Consider the following 14,265-nt stretch of genomic DNA (forward strand, 5'->3'; position numbering starts at 1 on the left):
AAAGCCTTATACCACTGGTAAAAAGCCAGATGGAGGTAGAGGTTTATGGGGGATTATCACCAATGAATTTCAATTTTGGCCCCTTAGTCCCTGTGTTTTGAAGATTAGTGCTAAAACTGAATGCATTACACACACTGATGACACTTGGTATGCTATCTTGGACATTTCCAACTCCTTCTTTTCTAACCCACGGGCACCTAAAGAATATGACTAATTGCATTTATATGACAAGAACTGCCCCAAGAATATTTGCAGTACTCTCCCAAGAATATTTAAGCCCCCCACCTGCCATTTGCCTCCGGTATCTAGGTCAGGATTTAGTGTTTGCACCTCTATCCTCAGGTGTTCAAAGCTTTCACCAAATAAATGGTGTCTTATTGTTTGGTAAAGCAAAAGGGTCCCTATCAACCACCCTGACCACACTATTTAGCCTCCACCAGTAGAGGCTGCTAAAAATTACCTTACAAAATTCAGGAGATTGTTTATCAGCTAAAGTTTACTGGGACTAACTGTGTGAGCATATCACAACGTTAATCCTTCTGGCAATCAGGAAAAAAAAAAATGCTGTCTCTTCAGACCCCATCACATAAAAAAAACCTTACTGGATACCTGGGGAGACAATATTGTGCTTTACTTAGTCATTCTACCTGGTACTTTATGTTAGTGAAGTCCCACCCAAATCAGCTGCTATTGAATGGAGCCCAAATCAAGGCTATGACATAATCAATTCAGCAAGATGTGACACTTTCTATTTTGGGAGACTCGCAAACCCAATATAATCCCATGCATGTAAAATGCAAAAACAATCATAATTTAATTAGAGTTTTAGATTTGTATACATAATTGGCAAAATTATAAGGAAAAGTAAGGAGATAATTTATGAAAGTGACTTTTTACCATAATAAATAGTTTCTATATTTTAATTACTTGAATGATTTCTGCACGAACGAATTTCAGATAAGTACTTAAGTAAAAATGATGTTTCCAAAGGAGTGCAAAGAGGCTTCATAGGACCAGTCATGTCCTGGTTCTTTTCTTTTGCAATTTTGATTACATGCCATTTTCAATTTGCTTACATTCTAACTTGGGAGATGTTTTGGAGCCTGGGAAATCTGAGAATAAGCAAAAATTTTGATATGGCCACAAGTGTTGCTAACATCATTTTTTTAAAATTCCAGGCAAATCTGAAATGCTGGTTTCCTAGCTCTAGTTCAGATAATATTTCTCATTATTAACTTTTGTTTGAACATAATATATACATTAGAAGCAATACTTAGTGTTGATATTATCAACTATATTTTTGGTCATGGATTCCCAAATGAGTACTTTAGAAGTGCTGGCTGGCAAAAGGAAAAAATCCATGGTGTTTTCTGACCTATTTCCTCTATAAGATAAATAACTGAATATCAGCAAGAGAGATACTTGCTGTGTGACTAACACGTGGAGGAGACTTGAAAAGGGAGTTACAAACTGAAAGTTATTGTGTGTGTGTGTGTGTGTGTGTGTGTGTGTGTGTGTTAATATAATGACATTCAGTGTTATATTAGTTTCGGGTGTACAATATTTTTTATTTATTCATTTGTTTCTTAAATTGCACATATGAGTGAAATCATGTGGTATTTATCTTTCTCTATTTGACTTACTTTACTTGCCGTTTTACCCTCTAGGTCCATCCATGTTGTTGCAAGTGGCAAGATCTTGTTCTTTTTTCATAGCTGAGTAGTATTTCATGTGTGTGTGTGTGTGTGTACACACATATGCATAGCACACCTTCTTTATCCATCTATGGATGGACACTTGAGTTGCTTCCATATCTTGGCTATTGCATAAAACATAGAAGTGCATATATCTTTTCAAATTAGTGTTTTTGTTTTCTTAGGTAAATATTCAGTAGTTGAATTACTGGATCATATGGTAAATCTATTTTTATTTTTTGAGAATTTGTCATACTGTATTCCACAGTGGCTGTACCTAGTTATGTTCCCATCAACAGTACATGAGGGTTCCTTTTTCTCTCTATCCTCACCAACTCTTCTTGTCTGTTTGATACTAGCCATTCCCACAGGTGTGAGGTGATATCTCATTGTGGTTTTGATTTGCATTTTTCTGATTGTTAGTGATGTTGAGCATCCTTTCATGTGCCTGTTGGCCATCTGCGTCTTCTTTGGATAAATGTCTATCCAAGTCCTCTGTCCATTTTTCAATTGGATTATTTGTTTTTTGGGTATGGAGTTAAATAAGTTATTTATATATTTTAGATGTTAACCTTTCATTGTACATGTCATTTGTAAATATCTTCTCCCATTCAGTAAGTTGCCTTTTTGTTTTGTTGATCGTGTTGTTGGTTATACAAAAACCATTTATTTTGGTGTAGTTCCAATAGTTTAATTTTGTTCTTATTTCTCTTGCCTTAGAAGATATTTAGAAAACTTTCTACAGCCAATATCAAAGAAAAATACTGTCTATTATTTCTTTTAGGATTTTCATGTTTTCAGGTTTCACATTTAGATTTTTAATTCATTTTGAGTTTCTTTTAAGAAAGTGATCCAGTTTCATTACTTTCCATGTAGCTGTCCAATTTTCCCAGCACCATTTGTGGAAGAGACTGTCTTTCCCCAGTGCAGACTCCCGCCTCCTTTGTTAGAGATTAATTGACCATATAGTTGTGGGTTTGCTTCTGGGCTTACTATTCTGTTCTGTTGATCTATCTATTTTTGTGCCAGTGTGAGCCTGTTTTGATTACCACAGCTTTGTAATATAACTTGAACTCCGGGACTGTGATACTTCCAGCTTTGTTATTCCTTCTCAAGATTGCTTTGGCTATTTGGGATTTGGGAGCTCCATATAAATTTTAGAATTATTTTAGCTCTGTGAAAAATGTTTACATTTTGATAGGAATTGCAAAGTTATAATTTTTATTTTAAATATGCAATTAGAATACTACATATATGTCTAAAAAACTATTCTTAGATATTCTTCCATGCTTAATTTCATGAATATAATGTCCCTCAAAACTAGAGGCAATAAAATTGAGAATAATGACACTGAGTATAAGGAAAGAAATTGTCCCTCCACAAAGTATTTGAGAAGAGAAAAAAATAAATGGGCTAGGTTAGAGATCAGATTATTTTCTGATTTCTTAGGCTATTTATGTGTTTCAAAAATTTTCTTTAATACTATATAAATATAAAAAAGCTTATACATGTTCAGAATCTGCATCAAAATATCCGTTCTTTTAGGTGAAATCTATTTCTTAAAAATATGTCCTTATAAGATAGAGAAATTGTCATAGATTATTATAAATTAATATCAATTTATTATAAATTGATATATTAGGCAACTAAACTTGTTTAATACCACTAATTTCTCAAAAATAGTGTCTTTCTTTTTTAATATCAGGATTTCACAGATTTTCAAAACTCTACCAAAATATTAATATCCTATGTACTCAAATCTACTATCTACTTTGTTATTTGAAAGATAGAATGGAAATTTATGATAAGGACCATTTTATACTGCCATTGAAAGTAATCACTGATCTCAATTGAAGTCAGTAAAGATATAGAGCCAATAAAGAACATAGAATTATATAATGCAATGGTTTTCAAACATTACCATGCATATGACTCATCTGCCAACCTTAACAAAATGGAGATTCTCATTTAAGTAGTTCTGTGGGAGACCTGTTATTTTACATTCTAACTAGACACCATATAATATCAGTGCTGCTGGTAACCCCCTACCTTATCATTTTCTAGGAAATGACAAAACAGATGAAAAAAATTGAGTGATTTTTCTCAAAATGAAGGCACACCTGGCAACAGCATACATTAGGGCCACTGGAGTTCACTACACCGACTCTCTCCAGACGAGGTGATTTGTTAGCCAGACTAGGAGAGACTTAAGGACCTCCAAGGAATGATTCTCATCCCAAACTCAGATCCATTTTAAATTTCAAAGCAGTGTGTTTTATTTTGTTTTGTTTTTAAAGCTGGGTCTGCTTCAGGGAACTGCCAGTACTCCAAAGCTGCAATTAGTTTCAGCAGCGATACTTCATATCAATGGTGGAGTTATTAAAAGTTACGTGGTTTTTAAAAAGAGATATGAAAGTGTAAATAAGTAAGTTGTTAGAAATGTAGAGATTAGTTGTTTTAGCAGTTTACATTTTTAAAAATGAGTCATGGATGTAATTGTAAATTAACACTAAGACCATGTCTTCCTCAATACTTCCCTAAGTGTTGGTTTTCTATCCAACTATCAAAGACATGAATTTTGTTGGGCTGAGATTTGATTTTTGGAAGCCCAGTAATCTTAGTTACTTTATAAAATTATATTCTTCAAGAGTTCAAATACTAGAATAATGAAACCTATTTAAAAACGGTTCGTACTTCCACTCATGATTTTCTGTTATTTAAATAATGCAAAGCTCAAATTCATGTGTTAATACTTCTCATTACTGATATATACTGTATATAAATGATCTTACATCTTCAAGTTCATACTTTCCATTTTGAAGTATAGGAATTCAATTTGTCCTTTTTGCCTGTTTATTTTTCTGATGGCACTTAGTATATTGCTACAGACATTGTGGGTGCTCAGTAAATGATTATGGACATACTGAGAGTTTAAGTCCAAACTTTATGACTGATCTATTATAAATCTGAAATTCTGCTGCTTGGTTTTCACATGGTTTTAATACCTAAGGGAGTATGAAAAGAAACAGCTGCATCTCTATTATGACACAACCAGTTGCTGAAATGATTGAACAGGTGGTTGATAGACCCAGTGGCAATTCTGGAACAAGTGTTAAGGCTTAAATTATGTTAGGTCACTTTTCCATGCTTGATATTCCCCATTTGGTAAAAGCATCTGAGAATGTTATTTTGTCGTAAAGTATATCATGTGCTAAAGTCATTCTCTGTAGATGGATTTCATGTTAATGTATTTCAGTTGAAGGAATAACTCAATTTGCATGCTCCATCCATTTTTCATTTTTCTTCTTTTGTCCACTATTTCTTACCTCCAATTTTTTATGCTCTGAATGAAAATTTTTATATAATTCAACTTTATATATATGCTACATATATGTAGAGTTTATTCTACATAATATTTATACTCCTTACTGTATAAGCTGTTTCTTAAACCCTGTCTCTCTCTGTACATACACCATAAAGAAGATGTTGTAAATAACATACAAGTTTTCAGTCCTACATTATGTCCATTTCATTTCCCATATTTATATTTTGTCATAATTGAAACATTGAAAATGTGCAATAATAGTAAATACCAAACTGGACCATAGTCAAAATTATTTTTTTGAAGTTTTATAATAGCATTTTTAAGACAATATGGATTTTTCATATAAACATATATTTATGATGGAAAGCTTTAAAAGTTTGAAAAAAATTATATGAAAAACACAAAATCTGCATTTCTACTGCTTTTTGATAGGTTTTGTTAGGGGTTTATTGTCTTTCCCTTAATGCCTCCCATCTCAGATGGACAAACACTGATACAAAAAATTCACTTTTGCTTTGGGGTCTACTTTCTATATAAATTCTTGAATCACAATATCCTTTTACCACTATAGTATGGCTTGGGAATTATTTATAAGACTGTCTACATGGCATTTTCTCAAGTAAGTGGGGCATGGGTTATGCAAGTATTATTTGTGCTTGAACATTTCATTATTCACATTATTACTCCTTAGTTTATACATTAGATATTTTAGGTATTTAGAATTTTGAATTTTGTTGGCATAATAAATACTTACAAATTTATTTCCAGGGAAGTCAAGTCATTTCATGATCACTTAGCATTTAATTAGAATGCCTCTTTCAACTCAATAATGATACCGTTAGTTTTTTTTTTTTAATTTTTACTTATTTCTAAGTGTGTGATAATTCTTTAGTTATATTTTTCTATTGGATTAGTTAAAATATTTTATACCACTAATACTCCCTAATATTTGAGATGTCTACCAACATTATTATGAAAAATATTATACCTCTATTAACTTCTTGAATAGTTCATATTATACCTTTGCCCACGATTTTGTATCACATGTGTGTGCATGTGCGTGTGTGTGTGTGTGTGTGTGTGCTTGGTATGTAGTGGTTTTGAATACTTACTTGCTGAAGTATAGTGAACTTTGTGTTTTTTACTTCTCTTGTTCATATGCTTAGAAAGATATCTCTCAGGCAAGATCATGAAATTATTCACTACTGGCTAATTCTGGTTTACTTTTTGATGTTCAGTCATTAACTTTAACTAGAATTTAGAGGAGGTAAGGATATATCTATTTTTCTGAAATAGCCACAATAATCACATCATTGAATGATCCATTAATTATTTATTATCCAAATACATTTTCTTTCTGCTTATTTTTAATTAAAGTATAGTTGGCATACAATATTATATTAGTTTCAAGTGTACAGCACAGTTATTTGATATTTATATGCACTACAAAATGATCACCATAAGTGTAGTTATCATGTCATCATAAAAAATATTACAGTATTATTTGAGTGTATTCTCTATGTCTCCTTTACATCTCCATGACTTATTTATTGTATAATTGGAAATTTAGGCCTCTTAATCCCCTTCACCTATTTAGCCCATCCCTTTAATCCTCTCCATTCTGGCAACATCAGTTTCTTCTCTGTATTTCTGAGTCTGTCAGTTTGGTTGGGTTTGGTCTTTTAGATTCCATTTGTAAGTAAAATCATATGGAATTGTCTTTCTTTATCTGACTTATTTCACTTAGCATTATACCCTCTAGGTCTATCCATGTTGTCGCAGATGGCAAGATTCCATTACTATTTTATGGTTGAGTATATCTAAACCACATATTTCTTCTGTATTCATCTATCAATGGATGCTTAACTTGCTTCTGTATCTTGACTATTGTAAATAATGCTGAAATAAACGTGGGGGTACATATATCTTTTCAAATTAGTGTTTTTGTTTTCTTCCAGTAAATATGAAGAAGTGGTATTACTGGATCATATGGTATTTCTACTTTTAATTTTTTGAGAAACTATGCTGTTTTCCACAGTGGCTGCACCTGTTTACATTCCAACAGTGCACAAAGGTTCCTTTCTTCCACATCCTTACCAAAACATGATGTTTCTTGTCTTTTTTTTTTTTTTTAGATTTTATTTATTATTCATGAGAGACACAGAGAGAGAGAAAGAGGCAGAGACACAGGCAGAGGGAGAAGCAGGCCCCATGCAGGAAGCCCAATGCGGGACTCGATTCTGGGACTCCAGGATCACGCCTTGTGCCGAAGGCAGGTGCTAAACTGCTGAGCCACCCAGGGATCCCTCTTGTCTTTTTATACTAGCCATTGTGACAGGTGTGAGGTGATATCTCAATGTGCTTTTGATTTGTATTTCCCTGAAATTAGTGATATTGAGCATCTTTTTCTGTGTCTGTTGGCCATCTGCCTGTCCATGGAAGAATGTCTGTCCAGGTCCTCTTCTCATATTTTACTTGGATTAATTTTTTGGGAAGCATTAAACTATATGAGTTATTTATATATTTTGCATATTAACACCTTATAGGATGTATGATTTGCAAGTATACTCTCCCATTTAGTAGACTACCTTTTCATCTTGTGGGTGGTTTCCTTTACTGTAGAAAAGTTTTATTTTGGTATAGTCCTGATAGTTTATCTTTGCTTCTGTTTCCCTTGCCTGAGGATGCATATCCATATAAACATTGTAAGACTGATGTTCAAGAGTTTATTGCCTGTTTTTGTTTAGAAGTATTATGATTTCAGGTCTTAAACATTTAGGTATTAATCCATTTGAGTTTACCTTTGTCTGTGGTATAAGAAAGTAGTCTAGTTTCATTCTTTTGCATGCAGCTGTCCAAGTGTTTTAAATATTCATACACGTACTTTTTCAGTTATGATACAGTAGTTCTATATATTAAATATAAAAGCCAAATAATTATATACACAGGTTCTTTTGAGACATTCCACACAATATCATATAATCCTTGTGAGAAAGATAAGCATAGGATTTTAACTCCACATTCAACTAGGCTCACTCTTGCAGGGTATTGTCAAAATCTTATAGCAGAGAAATAGAGTCCAGTCAAAAAAAATATATATATATATAATCAACATAAATGGAATTATAGCCTGAGGACATTTTTGAAACTCATTGCAGCTGTGAGACAGGAACAGGAAAAAAATAATAGCTCTAACCTACAGAAGAGCAGGAATATGTATTAGTTCCAGCATTGCAGTGGAGGAAGATCAGCATAGTAGGCTCTATACTGGCCTCAAAATTGTCTACATCTTAATCCCAGAAACCATGATATGTTGCCTTATATGAACTTTGGCAATCTGCGTAAGTTCTCCATACAAGGAGAGATCATCTTGCACTCTCTGGGTCACAAGCAATTGCAAAGATCCTTTTAAGAGAAGAGTAGAAGGTTCAGAGTCAGATAAAGAGATAAAATGACATGACTAAAGGGAAAAAAAATAGTGTACTGTGAAAATAAAGATCCACAAGCTAATGAATGCAAGGGACCTTCAGTACCTACCATATGCAAAGATTCTCCCCTGTAATATTCAGAAGGAACATAGCACTATTGACACCTTGATTCCAGCCCACAGGATCCATTCTGGTATATGATCCCAAAAACTGTAACATAACAAATTTATATTTTTTAAACCATTAAATTTATGATAACTCTTTATAGTATCAATAGGAAACTAATATAGAATTACCAACAATTTTTTCCTAAAATAAAATTTTGTGGACAGTTTCTCCAGAGAATCCAGCATACCATGGGATTACAATACATATTTCATTGAACTGTTAAAGTACAAAAGTCAGAATAATGAGCTGTGATAACAGAACCAGAAGTTAGAATGATGAATATTAAAGATGGAAGAAACAACCATTAGCCAAGGAATTCCTTTAGAAAATGGAAAAGTTGAAGACCTAGATTTTTCCCTTCCTGTAGAAAGAATACAACTTCACCAATGAGTTGGCAGGTACAGGTTTCCGACCTTCAAAATGATAAGAAATAATTAAAATTTGTGGTATTTTAAGCCACTGATTTGTGGTAGTTTGCTTTAGTTGCTATGGTAAACTTATGTATACAGGATCCTTTGTGAAGACCACACTCAGGAAACAAGCTTAGAGTACCTACTTAATACTGAATCTTTGTCAAAATGCCAGAGAATGCTCCATCTCCCAATCCCTGCCACCAGGCCATCAAGCATTAGATAAAAATAACAATGGGAACAGCAAAGAGAACTGCAAGAACAATATTTTCTCTGGAGAGTTAGCATATGGGGGAGGGGGAGGAGTTAACCCAAATGTAAAGAAATTTTAAACAGGACCAAAAAAATAAATAAATAAAATAAAATAAAAAATAAAAAATAAACAGGGCCAGTAACTGAAAAAGATAAAAACAGAAATGAAAGCTGAAAGACTAAAAAAGTAAAGAGACTAAAAAAGATGAAAAGAAAGATAAATAAATTATGACTATTAGGATTGACAGGAGATCATTCCTATAGAACTACAAACACTGTAGCTATTAAAAAGACAATAAGGTTTTATGACCTTTCACTCATAAATTCAACAATTTAGAAGAAATGGATCAATTCTTCCAAAACTACAAGCTAATGAAACTAAACAAAAATGAAATAGATAACAAAGTAATGGAGTCTTACAACCCCATTAAATAAACAAAATTTGTAATTAAAATTTTCTTGTAAAACAATTATCAGATAACTTCACTGTATAATCACTAATTTTCAAACATTTAAGAATTAACAGCAATTTAGCACAATCTCTTTCAGAATACAGAAGAGAATAAAAAAGTTTCTCAACTTGTTTTTGAGGCCAGAATTGCCCTGGTATCAAAATCAGACCAAAAAAACGACAATAAAAGAATATCTATCATAAAATTAAATACAAAAATTGTCAGGAAAATATCAGCAAATTTAATCCACAATTGTATAAAAATTGTATATAAATTAAATAAAATTTATTTCAGGTATACAAGGCTGGTTCAATATTTGAAAACCAATCAAATAATCTACCATATCAAGAGGCTAAGGAAAAAAAAATCACATAATCCTATCAATTCAAAAAAAAACATCTGAAAAATCCTACCACTAATTTATTTTAAAAACTATCAGCAAAGTAGAAATAGAGGGATGAAATTAAAAAAAATGAAAATAAAGGAAAACGTCCTCAACTTGATAAGATCACCAATTTTTTTAAAGAAATTTCCAATTTACATTGTACTCAATGGAGAAGGACTAAAGGTCTGCCTTCTAAGTTTGAAAACAAATATCCATTGTTGCCATTCTTAAATCAATTTACATTGGATGTCAGTACATTAAGGCAAGAAAAAGAAACAAAGTGCCCATAGATTGAAAAGGAAGACACAAAAATGTGTGTTTGTGTATGTGTAAAAATGTTATAATTTGCAGATAACATTATGGTATACCTAGAATAATATAAAGAATCTCCAAAGTCCTTGAAAATTAATATCTTTGTTGATAAATTTCTCAGGATGCTAGATCTATTCATAAAAATTAATCTCATTTTCATATACATGAACAACAAACTTTTTTTAAGATTTTATTTAAATTCAAGTTAGTTAATATATAGTGTATTGTTAGTTCCAGGGTTAGAATTTAGTGATTCATTAGCTGTATATAGCACCCAGTCATGATTACATCACATGCCCTCCTTAGTCCCCAATACCCAACTATGTCTTCTCTACACCACCTCCCCTCAAGAAACCCTTAGTTTGTTCCCTATAGTTAAGTCTCGAATGGTTTTTCTCTTTTTATCTTACTTTATTTTTCCTTCCTTTCCTCTGTGTTCATTTGTTTTGTTTCTTAAATTCCACATATGAGTGATATCAAATGGTATTTGTCTTTGTCTTACTGACTTATTTTGCTTAGCGTTATACACTTTAGTTCTATCCATGTCATTGCAACTGGCAATATTTCATTCTTTTTCATGACTGATGAATTATATATTCCATTATATATTCATATATATTTCATGTGTCTGTTAACTATTTATATGTCTTCTTTGGAGAAATGTCAATTCATATCCTCTACCCATTTCTTGATTGGATTGTGTGATTTTGGGGAGTTGAGTTTGATAAGTTCTTTGTAGATTTTTGGATACTAGCCCTTTATCTGATATGTCATTTGCAAATGTCTTCTCCCATTCTGCAGGTTGCCTTTTAGTTTTGTCATTTGTTTCCTTTGCTATACACAAGTTTTTTATCTTGATGAAGTCCCAATCTCTCTCTCTCTCTGTCAAATAAATAAATACAATATTTTAAAAAAGAAAACTGGAAAGAAAAACAAATATAGATTTTACATAAGAGGACACACAAATGCCAAATAGCGCTTGAAAATAGATCTAACATCATTAGGCACTAGGAAGATACAAATTAAAACCACAATGAAATGCCACTACATACCTGTCAGAATGACTAAAATATACAATACTGACAAAACCAAATGCTGACAAGCATGCAGAGAACCAGAGTCACTACATTGGTAGTGGGGATCTAGAATTATATAGGTGCACTGGAAAAAATATGACAGTCTTTTAACAAAACTAAGCATCACCTACCATATAACTTAGTAAATACACTTTTGGACATATATTCCAGAGAAATTAAAAAATTATATTCACAAAAAAATTCCTACTCAAATGTTCATAGTAGCATTATTTCTAACAGTCACCATTGAAAATAACCAGCATGTCTTTCAGCAACTGAATGGTTAGACAAACTGTGATATATCCATATCATGGAATATAATTCAGCATTAAAAGGAATAGATTATTGATAATTGCAACTACTTGGATATATACTATGTGTATTATGCTAGATTAAAACACCAATCTCAAAAGGTCACATATTATTTAATTCCATTTATATGCTTTGAAATAAGAATATTATAAAAATGCAGAATAGATGAGTGGGTGCCACGTGCTAGAAACAATGACAAGCAGGGTGTAAATGTAAAATGTACAGTGGTTATATAAGCTGTTGACATTCGGGAAGCTATTTGAAAAATATAAAGGAGCTGTCCTGACAAAATTTACAACTCTACTCAAGTCTAAACTTATTTTAAAGTAAAATGTCTTTTTTAATTATGTTTCTTGTTTTTTCACTCTTCATTTCATGTGTTGCTAATAACACATACTTTTCTTCCCCTTGAACTTAAGGTACTAAGTCAACTTTCTTTGATTTATTGCTCTCTTTCTTTTCTTAATTTAATTGAAAATTTTGAGCCAGGTGAAACAATAGCCTGTGTGGGAAGTCAACATACTTAATCAGAGCTTTGCTCAAGGCCAAGTCCCCTTGTATTCAGGGAACTTGTAATGGATCTTCGTTGTTCATAACCTTTCTCATCATATTTTCTGTTGTTTAGATCCAGAAGATGTTTGCTTCTCCCATTTGGAAAAGTCTTACATTTATAGATGTAACTTAGTTTCATCTCTGCATGAGAACAGGCTAATTCTTGCCTGAGCTCATCTTTCTTTTACTATCCTGCTAAACACAGCAAGCAACTGTCAATGTTCAATAATGTACCAACTTTTTCCACGCTTGGCTCCCAGAGCTACAGTCCAAGTGGTCATTTGATTTGCTTTTCCAGTTATTGTAGATAGTATATGTACTAAATATTTTGTTATTTATTACCGTGATCTCCTCTTCAGCCTCCGAAATCAATCTATCTGCCATCTATAAGCAGATACTATTTCCTTTCGAATAATATGAAATTATTAAACATTAATAATTTTTATTTTTTGTAAAACATATATTTCAGTACACAATTATACAATAATCTTTCTGGGCTACATTATACTAAGAAATATACCCAGAACATTAGGTGGCTTAAAAGAAATGAATGGTTTTTGTTCGTGTAACAATTTGAAGTGGGACTTACTGGGGACCAGGAATCATAGGGACACTTTCAACATACAATTCAAAGATGGTCTTGAATATTACTTCCATCTCTAGGTTCCAAACATTGAGAAAGAGAGAAAGAGCACATAAGAATTTATAAATGGGGCAGCCTGGGTGGCTCAGTGGTTTAGTGCCGCCTTGAGCCCAGGGCCTCATCCTGGAGACCAAGGATTGAGTCCTATGTCAGGCTCCCTGCATGGAGCCTACTTTTCCTTCTGCCTGTGTCTATGTCTCTCTCTCTCTGTGTCTCTCATGAATAAATAAATAAAATCTTTAAAAAAAGAATTTATAAATGGATAGCATACATTATATATAATATTACATAAATATAGAGAGATCATGGAGGAATATGTATTATAAGTATTATGCATGTATGTTGTAATAAAACATACTATTATATTATGTATATTAATACATATTACATATATATAATATAAAATATGGAGAGAGAGAGAGAGCATGTACACCCCTGGAAATGTGTTCATCAAAAATAGTAGCTGCTCTTACTACATTGCCTAAAACTTATTACATGACTATATCTAATTGAAAGTGAAAAGTGAGTATGGGAAACATTATCTAGCTCTGTGATTAACAGGTATTGTTCACATGAAAGTTACAGGTTTATTTTGATTCATAAAATAAATATTTGGCTAAAAAAGTTTTTTTCAATTTTCCTGTTAATATTTTATGTTTCAAAATTTTATTGTTATTAGTCCACGAGTCAGTATTCAGTATTTTCATTGCATTCTTCAACCATGTGGTCAACAATGAATATAAGACAGGTACACATAGAAATGCTCTTTCAAATAGACCTCAGAGTAATCATATAATGTTGAAATAATTCCAGGGAAAGTTTTAAAATTAAAACTATGTTTCACTTTGAAACCATTGCAAAAAAACAGAAGGCTATAATACATGTAAGTAATCAACAATTTATATATATATTTTAGCAATTTAAATTAAAAAATATATTTAATGGTAGCTATAAAAAATCCATCTAACTATCATATGAATTATAGAGCACAATTAACTAAGAAAATTATTTTGCTTAAGTGAACTCTGGATAGTTTTAAAAAGTAAAGTTAAAAATAATAAAATCCTTTCAAATACAAAATTTGTGTGTTAGATATCCCCGAAGGCTATCCAATATGTGCTAGAATGTGCTTTATGATATATATGTGCTGCATTTATTTTTAAGATTAAATTTATAGTAAAGTAATTGGGGGAGCGGGGCAAGGTGGCGGAAGAGAAGGGACCCAAGTCACCTGTCCCCTCCAACTTACCTAGATC

The sequence above is a fragment of the Canis aureus genome, chromosome 9, assembly GCF_053574225.1.
Source record: "Canis aureus isolate CA01 chromosome 9, VMU_Caureus_v.1.0, whole genome shotgun sequence".
NCBI lineage: Eukaryota > Metazoa > Chordata > Mammalia > Carnivora > Canidae > Canis > Canis aureus.